The sequence below is a fragment of the Sorex fumeus genome, unplaced genomic scaffold (genome assembly GCF_029834395.1).
Source record: "Sorex fumeus unplaced genomic scaffold, SorFum_2.1 ptg000134l, whole genome shotgun sequence".
In the NCBI taxonomy this organism is placed as follows: domain Eukaryota; kingdom Metazoa; phylum Chordata; class Mammalia; order Eulipotyphla; family Soricidae; genus Sorex; species Sorex fumeus.
Window position 1 is genome coordinate 1,309,915 of NW_026606191.1, and position 1,193 is coordinate 1,311,107.

The following is a 1,193-nucleotide window of genomic DNA, read 5'->3' on the forward strand; positions in this document are numbered from 1 at the left end:
TTCAAAATTTGAACCAGTGGGAAAGAATAACTGTAGAGTAGTTGTACCGGAGAAAGCCTCTTTTTCAGACATGTTGATCTCTTGATCTATTGTTTGGCTATGATGATTTGGTGCTTGTTACAGTAAGAATATGAAATTTATTTAGTTTACAAGTTTACAAAACCAAAGCAAACACACTGACGTGAAGGGTAGTATAAGAAGTTAATTTAGCAATGGAAGGAACTTTTTACAGGAGCCTGAGCGACAGTACAATGCGGAAGATGCTTCATTTGCATGTGGTTGATCTGGTTCAATGCCCTGCATCTCAGATGAACCTCAAGGCCCACCTAAAGTGATCCCTGAGTAAAGGGCCGTGGTAATCCCTGAGTATCATGAGGTGTGGCCCAATAACAAAAACAGAGAAAAGGAAAGGATGTAGGGAAACAGCGAAATGCAGAGCTGTCAAACATCCTGGCCTGTCAGAGTAATGGCCACAGACCCAGCCCAGTCCCCAAGATGCCTTATGGGTCTGTCCTGGCAAATGCTCCCACGCAGCTCTCACCAACAGTCCGCAGATGTTCATAGGTCTCTAGTATCACATCCCTATAGACCTTTCTCTCATATACAGCCAGGCACATCCACTCCTGGGGTGAAGGTGACGGCCACATCGGTAAAGGTCACTGTATCCTGAGTCAGGACACATATAGGAGCAGGAATCAGGGTCTATCCCCAGCCCATTCCCTTGGCAGTGAGGGGGAGACCACCAGGAATGTAGAAGGGTTCAGCTCAGGGTGTCTCCCCTCAGGATGAACGAGCCTCCACTCAAAATTCCTGCTGACAGGCCCCAGAAATCATTCTAAGGAAGCTGTATCTGATAAAATGTGAGAAATCTATAGTACAAAGTTCCTGTTAGGTGTCAGCCTTACACACAGATACCCCATGGTCAAACCCACTGATCCAGTGAGCACTACAGAATAACAACTGTGCACAGACCCAAAGAGACCAATAAAGTGATCCTAGATGTGGCCCCAAACACTAAGCATTCCCCCATACACACAACTCTTGTCCTAGGAATGAAAACGGAAACTCAATGTTCAGCGAGGTACTCAAAGCTCTGTGTAACATATGTGCCTGTAGAACTCAGAAATCCTGGTTCAGGGTTACCAGAAATCTGTCTTGGAAAGTAGTGACTCAGTCCCAAAGGTCCTTTGCTC